Here is an 18,283-nt window from a genome sequence, read left to right as displayed (position 1 = left end):
CTATAAGCTATACATTCAATTTCACTTTGCTCTTGAATAATGGTTGGTTGTCATCACAAAAAAGGGGGATATTGTTAGCCCTTATATTTTGATGATGATTTACAACCACCATAATTAGTACCAATTGCTTGTTGAGTGATATTATAGATTATAATAATATCAAGCTCATTAGTACCTTTATTGGAGGATTGGATGGAATATGAGCTACAACGATGATATCTAAGGAGGTGGAAGTAAAGTTATGAAGTAAAGGTCGCTAAGAGCACTACATACATGATAAGCTTCATCAACATAGAAGCAAATATCAAGACTCAAGCCATGTACTTATATGTGTGGGATATTTGCTATTTTATTTTCTCTCTAGTACTTAATGCAGGCAAGTAGCTTGTTGATTACATTTGAAGCTCTTGGGATAACACACTTACACAGTTTCAATACTCGTATTTTGACATTTTTTCTAAAACAATGATTTTCACAAATACGAGGACCTTTTTGCAAAATTCCTTTTCAAACAAGTTTGTTATTATGTTTATAAACTATTTCCAAAGTTTCACATTTTTAGAATTTATTTACTATTTTTAAAAGACATTCGAAACTCATTTTCAGAAACCTATACTGGCTGGAAAACTATTATCGGTCGACTGATGCTTAAGATCAGTCGACTGATGAAACTCGCCAGAATCTTAAAAAGTTTTTGTTTCTTATTTGGTTAACTGACCAGTCGACTGATGATCTCATCAGTCGACTAATACATGAAATCAGTCGATTGATGAAACATGCCAAAATTACCAAAAGTTTCTGCTTCTTATTTGGTCGACTGACCAGTCGACTGATGATCTCATCAGTCGACTGATGATCCTATCAGTTGACTGATGAGCTTGAAATTATCTGTAACGGTCAGCTCATCAGTCGACTGATAAAACCCATCAGGCGACTGATTAGCCTCCAACAGCTAGTTCTGTGCAGAATCATGTTTCTCGGTTTTTGGGTGATTTTGTCTGTTTTTTAGGGCTTGGCTATCATCTTCACTTCTTATAAATACCCACCAACCCCATTAACTTCAGTAACTAAGAAAGTATTGAAAAATCTTTGGAGTTTGTGTTTCTTGTTCAAAAGAGCTTCAACTTTCATTTGTTTTCACACTTTCAAATCTCACATCCCAAGCTTCACATGCAATCTCTTCCTCTTGCCATAGGGCTGCTGTAAGAGAGAGTTTTTCTTCTATTTATAACTGTTGTGAGCTTGATCTCATGGAGATCTACTATGTGGTTGTGAGATCTCGGTGGAAATCGTTGTGTAGATAAGTTTCGGCTTCCAAACCGGGTGTGTTAGTGGATTTCTCCTCGAGAGTGTAGAGCGAGGACGTAGGTTAGAGGACCAAACCTCATGAACATACCGCACGTCATTAATTGGCTAACTATTTCTAACCCTTACTCTCTTTTATTGTTATTTCACTTCATAATTGTTTGTGGTTTGCTGAAAAATTTTTTAATTGCATATTCATTATCCTTTAACCCTATTCGCCCCCCTCTAGGGCCTTTCAGGCCCCTCCAACGTGTGAGCTAGTGTTTGTTGGCAAGCGGAGTTCATTTGGGCGAACTCCCTACAGGCGTGCCTTGCTTGTGTGGGCTAGCAAAGCATTCAGGTGAGGTTGAACTCGTGCTGCCGAGCTTAATGATTTGACGAGCTTGATTCATGCGGGTGAGTGAAGTTAACAAGCGATGCTCGAGCTCTGCAGTCGAGCTCAATAGACAGGCAAGATCGAGCTCTGTGGGTGAGCTTAATAGTACAAGGAGAGGTTGAGTTCTTTAGGAGACCACAACAATTGGGAGTGGTTGAGCTCTACGGGCGAACTCAATAAATAGGCAAACCCTTCGTGATCTATGTGTGGGCAATAGAGCATTCTCTCGGTGCCCTCTTAGCACAAAATGACATTGCCGGCCATGAGCAAGGAATCTATTACCTGAGTAGGATCCCGCAGGGAGCCGAACGGCGATACCCTATGGTCGAAAAGGAATGTCTAGCCCTAGTATTCACAATTCAGAAAATGTGACACTACTTGATAGGTCAAACCATTCATGTCATTTTCTGAATGAATCCCATATGAGTCTTCATGATACAGCCCAGGTCCTTGAACTGCCACCTGGCGCGATAGCCACTCTTGCTGTCTTAATACGACATCCACTTCATGCCGCAGAAGTCTATCAAAGGACAAGCAATCTGCGATCTCATGGCCACTCACCCGCTCGAGTAAAAAACTAACCTTTTTGAGGACATGCCGGACGAAACCCACGAGGTCAATGCAACCTCACAGGAGGAAGCCTGGTGACTATACTTTAATGGCACATCTCGCGTGGGAACAAGTGGGTCTATCATCGCAGGTGTGGGTGTGGTCTTGGTTTCTCTACAAAACCATGTATTACCCTGAGTTTTCTCACTAACTGAGTCATGTACCCACAAAGTGGTTGAGTACAATGCGGAGCTTGTTGGACTCAACTTTGCCAAGGAGTTGGGAGTGACACACCTTGAAGCCTATAGTGACTCTTAGCTCATCGTCAGACAGATGATGGGGGAATATGAATTCAGAAATGACGACTTAATTCCATGTCACCAAGTAGCCACCAAGCTAGCTAAATCATTCGACAACTTCCGCATCGAGCATGTGCTCCGTTTCAAGAACACGAACGCATATGCAGTGGTTTCATTGACAGCTAACCTAGCCCAGCCACTGGGAACAAGTCAACAAGTCACCGTCGCAAGCCGACAACTCTATCAACCGGAGTATGCCTTGGAGGTGAATGCAACCCGCCAGGTGGCAGGCCAACTCGAACTGAGAGATTGGCGCTTCCCGATCATTGACTACATCTTGTACAACAACCTACCAGAAGACATTAAGGGAGAGACTCTGTTCACAAATGCGTTTTGAGGTTCTACTACGACACAACCACGAAGGCGCTATATCAGAAGTCGTATAACAGTATGTTGCTTCGATGTCTGTCTATGACAGTAGCACATGAAACCCTACGGGAAGCCCATGATGGTACCTGCGGAGCTCACCAATACTGACCCAAGCTCTGAGACCGCTTGTGAAGAATCGGCTATTATTGGCCCACAATGGTCAATGACGCTGTCGCTTACACCAAGATTTGCCACGCGTGTCAAATCCACGCTAATTACATGCACAAACCACCCGAAGACTTGCATTTCACAGTAACTTTATGTCTGTTTGAAATGTAAGGGATGGATGTCATCGCACCGATATCTCCTCCATCAACCAATGGTCATCGTTTCATCCTTACGATAGCCGACTACTTCTCTAAATAGGCTGAGGCCATGCCCTTGAGAGAAGTTAATATGAGTGATGTGATCAAGTTCGTCAAACATCTTGTCATCTACTGATACGGCATCCCGAGGTGCATCATTCACGACAACAGATCATAATTCGTGAGTCATGCCTTCACTCGATTCCGTGACAAATTCAGAATACAGAACCAGGCATCCACGGCTTATAATCCCTAAATGACCGGATTAGTCAAGGCTTTCAACAAGACGATCATTAAGATCTTGACTAAGCTAACCTCCAATAGCAAGCGCGACTGGGATGAGAAGCTAGGGCGTATAGGACCACAGTTCGTACATCGACCGACGCCACGCCTTACTTATTGGTATACGGTTGTGAAGCCGTGCTACCACTTGAAATTCAGATTTTGTCCTTACGTGTTGCACTTGCAACGGGGATGATGACTGAAGAAAGTCATCAACGATATCTCACAGAGTTGGAGGCGTTAGAGGAAAAGCGGCTTGAAGCTCAAAAGCACATTGAGTCCTATCAAGCCCGAATCTCTAAGGCTTTCAACAAAAATGTCAAACACAGATCCTTCAAAGAAGGAGAGCTGGTCCTCGCAGTTCAACGACCCATGATTCTCAACTCCAAGAAGAAAAGAAAATTCCAACCCAAATGGGAAGGTCCATTTGTAATAGAAATAGTCTATTCAAATGGAGCTTATCACCTCATCAAACCGAATGGTGATAAGATTCTAATGACTATCAATAGAAAATTCCTGAAGAAGTACTACCCTTAGTCTTCTTCCAACTCTCCTTACTCCAACAAGTATCCTAGTATAAATTGCTTCTCCTTACTCCAACGAGTATACGAGTATAAACTACTTCTCCTTACCCCGATAAGTTTAGCCTCGTACACTAGTTGGAGGTTTGGGAAATAGTCTATACTTGTATACCCGTTAGAGTATAGGATGAAATCCTGTGCTGACACATTGTCCATTCTACTACAAATGGGTATGAATTTTTATCAGATGCAGGTGCTCCGACGATTGATGCATTTAAGTATCACTGATCATCTTTGGCCAATAGTAGCTAAGTCTTTGCAATCGGCCCCATAGTTTGGGTCCGAGTTGGCGAACTCGACAAATGCCATCGAGGGCTTCTTATGCTTTGAAGCATTGCCCCTCTGTTGTGAAGAGGGTTTCGATGAGGAGGTGGTTTCCACTACCAAGATGTCTTGGTCATCACGCCTTTGAAATTCAAATAACCCTTGTGCATCCATGCAATTGAGCATGCTCTCGACTTGCTCTCCTTGGCAGATTAAGTCTTTCTGATACGAGTCGCCGTGCGAGCACTCTTGATCGCGGAATTATCAAGAGTGGGTAAAGAAGAAAACGACTGAAGAACACAAGAGTTATAATTAGGGCGAAGGAAAATACCTTCTCTAGATTATGAGAATCAATTGGATTTATAAAATCTCTCTCTCACAATCTCTCTAGATCAAAGAACAACCTCCCTGATCTCTTTTCTGATTACAAACTGAGTTCTTAACCCTAGAAAAGTCGTGTTTCTATTTATACTAAACAGAAATCCCAACTGGAGCAGGAAACAGACCTAGGCCCGTAACCGCTACGCGGTCGACCGCAGTGCCCAAGGCGGTCGACCGGTCAGAACGTCGAAATCTGGGAAATCGATTACAGGGTTTTCCGGTCGACCGCAGCGCCACCTTCGGTCAACCGCTCTCAGTCCCGAGACATAGTCTGGGTCTGTGCACTAAGCGAGGTACCTGACCTTGACGTCCAATGAGAAACGACTCCTTCGTCCCCCGCCTCGTCGTGGTCGTCTTCCGTTCCAAAATGCAATCTTCTTTCAGTGGCTCCTCTCTATCAAACCACAAGTCTTCAACATGCGGTAAGATCAACTTGTCATCACCTTCATCATCCAATAACGGAGGTTCAAACAACTTCAAGTACTCGGCATTGATCACCGAATACATGCCTAAGTAAGGTGGCAAATCTAAACGAAAAGCGTTGTCGCCAATCTGATCGAGAATCTGAAACGGACCATAACGAATAGGCTTCAACTTCTTCCCTTCTCCTTTGAGCCTCTCCTTACTCAATTTTAGCCATACCATATCGCCTTTACTAAAGTTACAAGGAACCCGATGCTGGTCATGCTTCGCCTTGTACTTAGCTTGTGATTTCTTCAATTGAGCTTCAACCATGGCATGAATGTTTGCAATCTTCTCGAGAAATCACTGAGCACGTTGTCTTTCACTCCCTTCCTTGCCGTCCACCGTGGCTTCACTTGAAAACACAAGATCGAACGGGCTCGGCGGTAAAAATCCATAACAAGTCTCAAACGGTGACTTTCCGGAAGATCCATGAATTGCCCGATTAAAAGCAAACTGCAAATATGGTAAACTCTCATCCCAAGTCTTAGGATGCCTAGAATTATACCCCCGCAACATGTGCACCATAGTCCGGTTGACTACCTCCGTTTGTCTGTCTGTTTGTGGATGAAAGGCCGTGCTCTTCTTCAATTTAGTGTCCATCAAACTCCACAAAGAATCCCAAAAATGCCCGAGAAAACGGCTATCCCGATCCGAAATAATCGAGCTCGGCAACCCAAAGTGCTTCCACACATGCTCAAAGAATAATTGTGCTGCACCCGCTCCCGTCACGGTCTTCTTACAAGGAATCAATATCACCATCTTGCTGAACCAGTCCACCACAACGTACAAATAGTCATGCCCGCGCTTCGTAGTTGGCAACCCTCCTAGAAAATCCATAGAAATGCTCTCCCACGGCCTAGAAGGAACCGGTAATGGTAGGTACAATCCCCTCTTTCTGTTAGAAGGCTTCGAAATACAACATAACTTACACCCTCCAACATACTTGGTCACATCATCAAGCATCCGTGGCCAAAACACATGTCGCCGTAGATTGAGAAGCGTTTTCTGAATGCCAAAATGCCCTTGCACACGCGAGGTATGTGCTTCCCGAATCCACTGCAACCTATCACCATCCTCCGGAATGCATAGTGATGCCCCACGATACAATAAGCCATCATCTCCAAGTGCATACTCCCCCCTTTGACCAGCCTTCGCCTGCTCAAACACACTACCGAAGTCCTTACTAGATGCATACATCTGTACATACTACAAAGGAACCAAGGGCTGAATACGCGTCGCCACCAACAACGACCTTATCGGTGGGCGAGATAACATATCGGCCAACTTGTTCGTCGCCCCCTTCTTGTACCTAATAATGATGTTGAAAGCCATCAAATAGGACATCCACTTCATGTGTCGTGCCTGCTGTAGCTTTGTCTGGGCATGTAAGAACTCCAACGGCTTATGATCCGAATGCACGACCACCTCCTTCCCTAACAAGTACACCCTCCAATGCTTAATTGCTTGATATAGTGCATAGAACTCCTTGTCGTAGGTTGGGTAGTTCGCAACAGCACCCGAAAACTTTTCAGAATGGTATTCCACCGGTTTCCCATCCTGAGTCAACACCGCGCCCATCGCATAATTAGACGCGTCGGTCTCTACCTCGAAAGTCCGCTGCAAATTCGGCAACAAAGTCCGCTGCAAATTTGGCAACGCCAACACCGGTGCCTCCGAGATCTTCCTTTTTAGCAACTGAAAAGCCTCCTCATGCGTCCTTCCCCACTCAAACTAAACTTTAGCCTTTGTGAGGCTATGTAACGGTTCCGCATAAGCCGAAAAATGTCGAATGAACTTGCGCAAATACTGGTAAGCCCCCATGAAGCTCCTCACCTCAGTCACTGTCTTCGGCGTCGGCCACTTTGTGATCACCTCCACCTTGCCTGGATCTATCCTCCGCTGGCCCTTCCCTACGATGAAGCCGAGATACACCAACTCGTCCTTCCCGAACTCGCACTTTTTCCCGTTGAGCTTCAGCTGTCCGTCCTGCAACACTTCAAATACCTTCTCCACATGAACGAGATGCTCCTCCCAAGTCCTGCTGTACACCAAGATATCATCAAGGTAAACTATCACAAAATCCTCTATAAAGGGTCGCAACAAATCATTCATAAGCATCATAAAGGTAGCCGGAGCATTGCACAATCCAAACGGCATCACCAACCACTCGAACAGGCCTTGATTGGTCTTGAACGCAGTCTTCCAAGTGTCTTCCTCCCGAATCCTCACCTGATGGTAACCAGACTTCAAATCCAGCTTCGTGAAAAACCTCGCTCCCTCCAACTGGTCCATAAGATCATCGATCCGCGGTAATGGGTAGCGATTCTTGATGGTTATCTTGTTGAGTGCCCGATAATCTACGCACATGCGCCAACCTCCATCCTTTTTGGGCACCAACAACACTGGTGACCCGCAAGGCGAACAACTTGGCACAATCACTCCTGTCTCCAAGAGCTCCTGAACTTGCTTCTTGATCTCCTCGGACTCCAGTATTGATGTGCGGTATAGGCCTATGTTAGGTAAGGAACTCTCCCCGGTCAACATAATCTCATGCTCTACACCTCTACGCGGTGGTAGCCCCGTGATCTCCGAAAATAAGTCCGCATACTTGGCCTTTAACCTTTCAAGATCTCCCTCCTGAAGCTTGCTCAAGGTGGACAAGCACATAGCTTGCTCAAGGCGGACAAGCACATCCTACTCAGCTGCTCTTCATACGGCCGAATGAACAATAAAACGAACTTCCTGCCCGCGTTCACCAACCTCTTAGCCTGAGTCACTGTCACCAAGCTCGTCTCCTGTGGGAGAGATGCTGAACGAAAAATGAATTGCTCGCCATCCTTGTTGAACGTGTACTTTTGGGCTCGCCGATCATATACTGCGTATCTATCCCACAAATAAGGATTGCCCAAAATAACTTGGCAAACATCCAACGGAACCACGTCGCATGTGACATCGTCAATATTCGCCGATCATATACTGCGTATCTATCCCACAAATAAGGATTGCCCAAAATAACTTGGCAAACATCTAACGGAACCACGTCGCATGTGACCTCGTCAATATACGACTCGTGGAGTGCAAATCTGAATGAACACTGGTTCACTACACTCAATCCCGCCTCCTTCTGAATCCACCCTAATGGATAGGGCTTTGGATGCTTCACCGTCTTCAATCCCAGCTTCTGTACTAATGCCTCAGATATCAGATTTTTCTGACTCCCTGGATCTACAATAGCATCCACTAAGCTGGTCTTGACCTGCAATTTCAGAACAAAGAGCTGCTCCCTCGGGTCGTCATCTTCCTTGGTAGCCTGCTTCCCCGCCATAAGGTTGAGACTGCTATTGGGTTCGGTCATCCCGGGAACCTCCTTCGGACCCTGTGCTATCACGTACGCCTTCTTCTCCTCCTTCTTCTTCAATCCTTTAGGCTTCAGATGAGGATACTTATCCCAGCAACGATCGGCCACATGCCCTGTCTGCTTGCAGTGATTGCATGTCAATCCTGCTTTCCCCGAGTCAACCTTCTTCTTCTCATCCTTAGACTGAGAGCCACCCGTCTTGCTCCCCGATGGTTTGGAATCCCCCTTTGTCTCATTGCCCTTCTTCTGCCTGCCCTCAATGGCAATGGCCTTCACGCTCGCCTCTGCGATTGTCTCCACTGAAAACAGCTTCATCTCCTTCCGGATGTAATCATTCAGACCCGCCATGTACTTCATGAAGATGGGATACTCGTCTGTTGCGATGTTTAGAACCATCGCCTGCTGTTGGAACTCCGTCGTATACTCCTGAACGGTCTGATTAAACTTTTGGCGCAAGCCATACCACTTGTACCAACGCTCCTCAAGGAACCCTACTGGATAGAACTGTTTACGAAGTAGTTCCTTGAACTTGTTCCACGACGCCGCTTTCCTCTCCTGTTTGCAATAGGATTTCCACCACGTCAACGCGTGCCCGGAAAGCTTCAGTGTCGCGAACACTATCTTCTCCTTGGACGAATATCCGTAGAGAGTGAAGTACATCTCCATACGTTCGATCCAATCATCAAGCTTCTCCACGTTGATACTCCCATCATAAACAGGAATCTCAACCTTGAAGTCAATCTTCAGATTTTGGTAGTTGTTCTTACCCCCTTGATGTCCAACGGTCTTGACAATCTCAGTCTCCCCCTCTGAATCAGATTCCTCGTGTTCCTCGTCGGATTCGACGAGTTTCTTCTTGCCCTTCGAAGAAGATTCCTCCTTTTTGTCACCTCCGTTGATTAGACCCACGAGTTGAGTAAGAGTCGTCCCGATCGTCTCAATCTGCTTCTCCATGGCATCAAGTCTCGCTGAATTATCTGCTTCAGTCATCTTCTCCTTCCTTAATTTCTGGACTCTCTCCAAAGAAATAAGGATCTCGCCAAGCTTCTTGTACTGTGAGCGAGTAAGGACCATACACAGTTCCCCCCTTCACAGGATCTAGTGCTCTGATACCAACTTGATACGAGTCGCCGTGCGAGCACTCTTGATCGCGGAATTATCAAGAGTGGGTAAAGAAGAAGAACGACAGAAGAACACAAGAGTTGAATTAGGGCGAAGGAAAATACCTTCTCTAGATTATGAGAATCAATTGGATTTACAAAATCTCTCTCTCACAATCTCTCTAGATCAAAGAACAACCTCCCTGATCTCTTTTCTGATTACAAACTGAGTTTTTTAACCCTAGAAAAGTCGTGTTTCTATTTATACTAAACAGAAATCCCAACTGGAGCAGGAAACAGACCCAGGCCCGTAACCGCTACGCGGTCGATCGCAGTGCCCAAGGCGGTCGACCGGTCAGAACGTCGAAATCTGGGAAATCGATTACAGGGTTTTCCGGTCGACCGCAGCGCCACCTTCGGTCGACCGCTCTCAGTCCCGAGACATAGTCTGGGTCTGTGCACTAAGCGGTCGACCGCCGCGACCAAGCCGGTCGACCGGCCAGAGCCCAACTGTAATTCCTGCAGTTTTGACGAATCCTTCGACTTCGTTGCTTCCAATGGCCTCTTCCACGACTCCTCTACTCTATTCTTAAGATACCATGAGAATCATCTATCCTCAAGCTCCCATGAGGATCGCTAAGCTCCCGAAGAGAAGATACACCCGTATCACTTTCTATGAGCGAGCTATGACAGCACCTATATTGGACAGAATGTTGATGGAGAGATTTTTTCGGCACATCTTAATAAGAGTGGCCTCGGAAAACTGATCACGCGTATGCAGCGATCGGTTTCTGAACCACTTGACAAAGTTACTCGCAGACTCTGTCTTCTTCTGCTTGGCAAGTAGTAGGATGGTCACATTTACTTCATTGTCATCGTCAGAGAATCTGTCCATGAAGAGCCTTTCCATGTCCTTTCAGCAGGTGATGGATTTAGGCTCCAATATGCAGAACCATTCAAAAGTGACCCCTTTGAGGGTGCCAATTAATAGTCGACTCATAATGGGATCATTCCCCACTATGTGTCTAGTTTGCGCCTAGAAGTAGTAGATGTGCTTGGTAGGAAAACCCTTGCTATCAAACTGTAGGAGGTTCAGTGGCTAAAACTTTGCCTGGTAGGAGACTGTATCCTATTCGATTGGATACAGTCTGACAACCCCAAGCTTGTTCATGTGCTTCTGGAGCTTCAAAGTGTCGAGTTGACTTTGGAACTCATTAAGCCTTTTGTCTCTTGGATTATGACCCAGATATGACGCTCCTCCAGATGACTCGAATGAGGAGTGAGAAGGAGTAGGCACTCGCTCTTTGTGTTTTGAGGTTTTTTGTGAAGTTCACAAAGTCCTCTTCTTCTTCTTCTCACTTAGAAGCTGTTCCATCATCTTCTTCAAGGAGTTGATGGTTGCTTGTTGCTCATCAAATCTCTTGGATATCTCATCAGGGATTTCGGTCATGTGTACATTTGTGTGCTCGTCCTGAACTGAGCTTGAGGCTTGTGACATCGCTACTGCCGAGCAATCATCGTCGTTGTCGTCAGAGATGGGTGCTAGGCGCGTATAGTCAAACGAAATGGCCACCCCTATTTAGGTGCGAGTGTGTTGGTAGATATCTTCATGCTTAATGGCATTGGACTTCCTCGTCACATTGATAGTTGTGGCGGGGAGCTCCAAGTCATCGGAAGTTCATCTCTTCTGACGATTGCGTTATTGGCGGAGAGGTCTCGTCTCCGATGGTTGCTGAAAGAGTCTTTCGAACACTAAGGGTTTAGGCATTTCAGCACACCGGCAGTGCTCGAGCAGCGCCGCAATGAGCCTCTCGTAGTAGCACTGAGGAATTGCCTCGTAGGGCGTGCATTTTGTAAGTCAAGCGTCCTCTGAGATCCCCTGTAGGTTGATAGTGATAACCCCCAGCAATAGAAAGACCAAACGAGTGTTTGCAAGAAGAGGGTTCAAGAGAGCACTTGGGAGAACACTTGGGAAAATCTCTAAGTGTTGAAATCTAGCGAGCTTGGGCCTATTGGAGAAGTTCATCATGGTGAGGCTCGCCTGTTGGATGAGCTTGCATGTGTTGGCACACTCGCATGTGTCGGCATACTTACATGTGTCGACACACTCGCATGTGTCGGTGAGGTTCAGCCTAGCGAGGCTCGCCTATTGAGCGAGATTCAGATTGGTGAGGCTCTCCTATTGAGCGAGCTTGGTGTGGTGTGCCTATCTCGTGAGCTACTATTTTGCCTTTCTGGCGACAGTCAGCCTACGGACGAAGCTGGGCCTTTAGCCGAGCTTGGTGAAATATGCCTGTTTGTCGGGCGAGCTTGATGAAGTTTACTTATTTTATGAAGTCCGCCTGAACTCTAGATTTCACCATACTTGTGAAGTTCGCCTGATTTTGGAACCTCGCCTGAAGAGCGGAGCCCACCTGAGTAGGTGGGCTCGCCTGATTTGAGCGGTTCGCCCTAATTGGGAATCTTGCTCATGGAGCGAAGCTCGTGGGGCTTGCCAGAACTACTAGGGTCATCAAAAACACCAAGTTCGCTAATTTTGGGAACTTTGCTAACGGAACAAAGCCCACCTGAGTAGGTGGGCTTGCCTAATTGGTTCAGTTTGCCAAAATTAGGAACCTTGCGTTTTGGCTTAGATCTCTTCAGGCCTGAATAGTAATTCAGGCTATAATCGGAGATGAGGGCTTGTGCCTCTTGGCGGGTGAGAGCTTGTCATCACTGTTGCTTGGCTCTTTTGGAGAGGGGAGTGTTCATGCTGACGGCGAAGGCATGGTCCTTGCCGACATGAATCATCGTCTCCTCTTGCATAGGGCCTACGAGGATCATTCAACGACCTATCGTGTAGCCCTTGAACTTGCATCCTTTGCCTTTGGCTCGGCCTTAATGAGCTTAGGGGAGATAGAACCCCCTATAATTGCTTAGGCTAAGTTCTCAGGCATGGTTGCCTCAGCCACTTGGGGCTAGGCCACACGCGTGACTCCATACCACTTGCGAGATGCATTGCCGCTAGAGGAGGATGAAGATAAGTACTCCTTGAACTCGATCATGAGGGACTCAACAGTTGTCCCTGTCGTAATTTCATCAAATTACACCACCTTTTCGGTTGAATAAATGGTCCCTCCCACTGTCATCACCATCTTCTGTTGGGTGTATAAAATTGACTTCTCGGCTCGAGGGGTTGTTTGTATTATAAGAGTAGATTATTACAAACTACAATTAATGTTTTACAACAGAGGAGAAGGGAATAGCCCTCCTTATTTAACGTGGGTTCATTGGCAACGGTAGGATGCCTCTCTCGATGCTCGCGTTGAGTTTGCTTCCCTTGGACAATCTGTTCGAAGTTGCAGTTGGAGCTTTAGTGCGCAGTAGAGGCTCCGGAGCGATTGAGTTTGACTATACCCAAGCTAGAAAAGTATCAAAGATACGAACTTGGAGAGAGCTACGATGTAAGAGTTTGCAAAGAGTAGATGAGCCTTAAATCTAAAACTTTAGATTGAGTCTACTTCAACAATTTAAGTAAGGAGCTAGGAATGTTCTACCAAGTAAGTGGGCCCAAACAAGGGATGGCATAGGCCCAAAACAATGTTCGTTGAAGGAGGATTTAAATAGGCAAGGGATGGCATGGACCATCCCTTGATTTGTGGAATTTGACCACTAGTGGGTGAGGAGAACCATGCCCTCCCCTAGCTATGGGATGTGACCACTATAGGGGAGGTGAGAGCAATGCCTCATCATCACCCAGGATGTGAGAAGTAGGTAGGCCTACTCCCACAAGAAAGTAGCCCACTTGTATTGCTCAAGCGAGGCTAGCAAAGCTACGGGCGAGCTTGAGGGCTGTCTGAATGCTCAGGCAAGCTTGTAGGCGAGCTTCGCGAACAAGCGGGGTTAGTTGGCGGACCCCTCCAATGTGTGAGCTGGTTTTTGTTGGCAAGAAAAGTTCATGTGGGCGAACTCCTTGCAGGCGTGCCTGTCTCATGCGGGTGAGCTAAGCATTCAGGCAAGGTTGAACTCGTGCTTGCAAGCTTAAAGATTTGACGAGCTTGATTCATGCGGTGAGTCAAGCTAACAGGCGATGCTCAAGCTCTGTGGGTGAGCTTAATAGACAGGCGAGATCAAGCTCTACAGGTGAGCTCAATAATACAAGGAGAGGTTAAGATCTACAGGTGACCTCAACGATTGGGAGTAGTTGAGCTCTACGGGTGAACTTAATAAACAGGAGAGATTAAGCTCTACGGGCGAGCTCGATGAAAAGGCGAGGTTGAACTCTACGGGTGAACTCAACAAGGAGGCAAGGTTGAGCTCTTTGGGCGAGCTTAACAAGGAAAGGCAACTGAGCTCCATAGGCGAGCTCCATAGACGGGCAAGGTTGAGCTCTGTAGGCGAGCTCAATAAACTGGCGAGGTTGAGATCTATGAGCGAGCTCAACAATCAAGCGGGGCTAAACTCTACAGGAGAGCTCAACAAACAGGCAGGGTTGAGCTCTACAGGTGAACTCAATAAAGAGGCGAGGCTAAGATCTATGGGCGAGCTCAACAAGTAGGCGAAGTTAGGCTCTACAAGCGAGCTCAATGAATAAGGGCGATTGAGCTCTGCAGGCGAGCTCTGCTGGGCTTCGTTTGAATGCAAACAAGCCTAAGCTCTTGGCAGGCGGGCTCGGACACTTTGGTAGTTTTCACTGCCTACAAGAAGAAGGAGAAAGAGTAACATCCTCAAAAGTCTAAACTTAGGGCCTGAACGCCGGTGGCAACGATCATCCGATCCGACTCTTCCTCTTGAGCCGACTCCTCTTCTTGGATTGTCACCTCTTCCCCAGCCAGTGCCTCCTCTTGGGTTGAAGACTCCCCTCTTAGAGTTGGCACCTTCTCCTAGGTTGATGCCTCATGGAAGAGAGCCTCTTCTTCAACCGGCTCCTCCTCTTGGGTCGAAGTATATGAAGAAGCAGTTTATACTCGTATACTTATCGGAGTAAGGAGAAGCAGTTTATACTTGTATACTCATTGGAGTAAGGAGAAGCAATTTATACTCGTATACTTATCGAAGTAAGGAGAAGTAGTTTATACTCGTATACTCATCATAGTAAGGAGAAATAGTTTATACTCGTATACTTGTCGGAGTAAGGAGAGTCGAACTGTGAGGACCAGTTCTCCTTCTTTGAAGGATCTATGTTTGACTTTTTTGTCGAAAGCCTTGGAGATTCAGGCATGATAGAACTCAATGTGCTACTGAGCTTCAAGCCGCTTTTCATCTAACACCTCAAACCGTGCAAGACGTCGTTGATGACTTTCTTTAGTCGTCATCCCCGTTGCGAGTGCGACGCGTAAGGATGGAATCTGAATTGCCAAGGGGGTTGTCCCAAAGAAGGTTCAGCTAGCCACTTAAAAGGTTAAGTTCTAAAGAATGCTAAGACCAAGCCAGCCCCTCAAAAGGTCCATGTTCTCAAGAAGACCAAAGCCTCCATCTCCTACGATGGCTTGAATTACTATTCAGGTATGAGGAAAGCTAGACATGAACATAAAGTTTCCAATTTTGGTAGAATAATTTGATCAGGCAAGCCTAACTATTCAGGAGGGTTCCCCTACACTGGCAGAATTCCCAAAACTAACGAACTTATCATTCCAAGCAAGCCTGACATTTCAAGCGAGCCTCACTCTAACAGCCAAGTTCCCCGCTTGTGCGAACTCAAAAACTCAAGCAAGCCTACCAAACCAGCCTTAGCCAAAAAGGCAAATCCAGAACAACTCAAGAGAGCAAACCTCGCCTGATTGAACAGACAGCACGAGCTCGCTAGCACTCGGCTGAAGCTCGCTCAAACTCCATACCGCACCTGTCAAGGCAAGGTCGCCTAAATGAGCAGTCGGCTCAAGCTTGCCAGCAGTCGGCTCAAGCTCGCCTAAATTCTAGACCTCGCCTGTCAAGTCAAGGTCACATGAAGTCGACACTTGGGAAATTCCCCAAATGGTCTCACTCTGTCTCCTTTGAGTCTCTTCCATTAATTGCACATCTGGTCCTTCTGATGTTGGGGGTTACCGCCACCAACCCACAGGAGATCTCAAGGATCATCAAAATCGCTAACACACTATTCACTCAGTTCCAGTTCCAAAGCTGCTCCCCAACCTTCATCAATTTTAGATCCCGCTCCATCTGCTCCCGTACCCCCGGTGAAGTCCTATAGCAGTGTAGATCTATTAAAATTTAGAATTCCGTTGAAGGATCGCTTGGGTCCTCTACACGAAGATCATTACAAAACTCTTATCAAAGAACACTTAGGTCCAACGAACAAATCCCGAGTGACACTTCAGACTGGGGGTCGTACATGACATCCCAAAAAGACTATTTCTGTAATCGCCCGCTTGGGGGTACGAGCAGAGGACCTGGAGCCTGTTAGGGTTTCACCCTCACAAATGTATGATTCTAAACGTGTGACTCATGCCAATGTCAAGAAGGTGTTACCTAATCAGAAAAAACACTTCCGACAGACAACATCGTTATACCTAAAAGTACAGGTGAACAGCAGATAGGTTGCTCCAGCCATAATGCAGATGAGTTGTACTATCGGACTGGGGGTGAGTCTCAAAAGAGAATACCCCAAAAATGGACTCTTATTGTCCTTGTGAGAGATTAATCAAGGTAGTATTATCAGAATGTAGCTGCCCCAAGTTTGCTCCACATAGGGTCTCGGTATTCGAAAGGATCTCCATAGAAGCATCCAAACCTAAACCAAGGTGCTTCCGTAAAAGAAGATTAGCCGATCACGGTGGAAAACTTTAAGAAGTCACCATCAACATGGTCGATAAGGGAAAGTCTACACGATACTTTAGTCCTGAGCCTTTCCCAGAGGTATCCCAGCGTATAACTCAGCTACAGTCTAGAACTATCAGACTAAGGGATTATCGGAGAATTTAGAGAGGGTATTCCTCAGATAATGAAGCATTAGATGCAAACTCCGCAGTTGGCTCTGATAACACTGTGCCTAGTACGGGGCGATCTCGAGAAGCATTCATGATCACTCTGAAGCAGATGGCTCAGCTCCTTCAAGAATCCTTAGCTAAACAGAAGGAGGATATCAAAATCAAAATAGAGATGGTCGTACAACAAGTCAAGGATTTACATGCTTAGCAGCTCCTAGAGTTTTCAAATTAGCTTGGTGAATCTAGTCGTCACCACACTATCATCTAGGTAGATAACGACTCAGAAGTCGAGGGGAATATCAACGCCGATACTTCTCCCGATGATAAAAATACTGAGGATGGCCTCAACGCTGGGGGTGGCCCTACCAAAAATACCAACACTGGGGTGGCCCCACCATTCCTCTTCAAAGTCACCTGAAGAAAGATGCAGGCTAAGATCTGAAGATGAAATACGTCGAAAGCAAGATCAATGCTTTGATGTCTGCTCAAGAGGTAAAGAAGACCTGCACTCCGTGTCCTTATCCAAGGGAATAAGAATCGATTCTGTATCCGGCAAAGTTCAACCTAATTAACTTCACGCTGTTCGACGAAAGGGGTTCGGCACTCAACACTTGATTTACTTCAAGTCCCACCTAGGGGTCATTTCAGGCAATGGACCTCTGATGATACGATCATTCGTAGGGACTCTTCGTGCGGCCACCTTTGACTGGTACCGCCATCTCATGCCGGGAAGTATCAATAGCCGAGATGACATGGAGAACATGTTTCTCACCAACTTCTTCGATGATGATGTGGAGGTATCAATCGGGACACTATTTGATGAGAAACAAAAAGACGGAGAATCAGTCAAGAACTCCGTCAAGCGCTTCTGGAATAATGCGATGAACTGTCGAGATCCAGTCACAGATGAATTCATCCTCCAAACATGTCATAACAACCTTTCCTTGGATGTGTTGGATGCTATGGGTGTCGCACCATCCATGACTTAGAAAGAGTTTAAAGTACGCGGGGAGCAAGCCGAACGCTTCCTCAAAAGGAGGAAAGCTGAAAGAGGTCAACCCGCGACTAATGCCCCAAAACAAAACTTCACACCTTGTGGTAAAGGGAAGGCGCTGGCGAATACGATGGATGCAAATCAAACACTCCAATTGCAACCCCAACAACAGCCACAACAACAAGCGCCCAAGTAGCAATCGCCTCAATGGCAGCAACGACCTCTAAGGTAACAGAAGGCTTCTGAGCCAAAGTTTCCAAAGGAATACTCCTTTAAGGAAGACGAGGTCCCCGGTATCTTCAAATACTTGTTAGAAAATAATAAAATCAAGCTGCCTCTAATTACCGATCACGAGGGAGCTAAGAAGACTACAGATCCATGGTATTGTGCGTTCCACAGAGCAGTTCATCATCCTACCAAGACGTGCTACTCTCTCAAAGACAAAATTCAAGTCTTGATTAACATTAGGATTATCACTGCAAAGCAACCCAAGGAAAAGAAAGTGGGTGCAAATGTAGTAAGCTTTAGTATCAGCTTTGTTCCCCTCACGTGATTTTAACCTGAACCTGTGACAAGGGTTGGGATGAGGACAGTTAATGTGGATCCTCACGGACAATGCCAAAAAGGACTAGTACCACACACCGCTCCTAACAACAAAAATTTTTGGGTTCATCCTAATCTACTTCAAGA

Source organism: Asparagus officinalis, chromosome 9 (genome assembly GCF_001876935.1).
Source record: "Asparagus officinalis chromosome 9, Aspof.V1, whole genome shotgun sequence".
In the NCBI taxonomy this organism is placed as follows: domain Eukaryota; kingdom Viridiplantae; phylum Streptophyta; class Magnoliopsida; order Asparagales; family Asparagaceae; genus Asparagus; species Asparagus officinalis.
This window is presented reverse-complemented; position numbering follows the sequence as displayed.